The sequence below is a fragment of the Guillardia theta genome (genome assembly GCF_000315625.1).
Source record: "Guillardia theta CCMP2712 unplaced genomic scaffold GUITHscaffold_60, whole genome shotgun sequence".
Taxonomy (NCBI): domain Eukaryota; class Cryptophyceae; order Pyrenomonadales; family Geminigeraceae; genus Guillardia; species Guillardia theta.
Window position 1 is genome coordinate 239,662 of NW_005434614.1, and position 636 is coordinate 240,297.

Sequence of the window (636 nt, forward strand, 5' to 3'; positions counted from 1 at the left end):
AGGCACTTTTTACCTTCTGCCAGTAAATCCTATACTCCTGCTGCTGGTCCGAGCTCGCCTGCTTCCTCCCCGGCATCGGTCGGGTCACGCCGGTCCTTGGGCATTGCTGCGGCGGCGCCGCCGTCACGGGCGGCTACCGCTGACTCGGCAGGTAATGGATTTACTGGCAGAAGGTAAAAAGTGCCTCAAGCAAAACAAAGCAGGAACAAGCTAAACCTCCAGGCACACAGCACACAGCGAGAAGCTGCACAATCACACACAAAACACAATCTCGCGGGGGGATCCTCGTTCTCGACGGCAGGTACCCTCCCATCCTCATGGCTGCAAGATGAAGGGCGATATCCACATCCCTGGAATCCGCGATCGAGGGTCCGAGCAGTACGAGGGCTTGATGGCGGACGTGACGTTGGTCCACCCTTACATTGGTAGCTCTGCCGACCTGACCAAGTGGGGGGAGGTCAACCTCGACGCCCTCCATGTTGCAGCGTCTGAGAAGATTCGCAAACATCGCGCTGCATATGCCATGACTACTCCTCCTCGAGCGTCATCCCTCTTGCCATCTCGACGGACGGTACCCTGCATCCTGACACCCTCCGCTTCATCTGGTATCTCGCGGACATCATTGCTCAGCGCTCG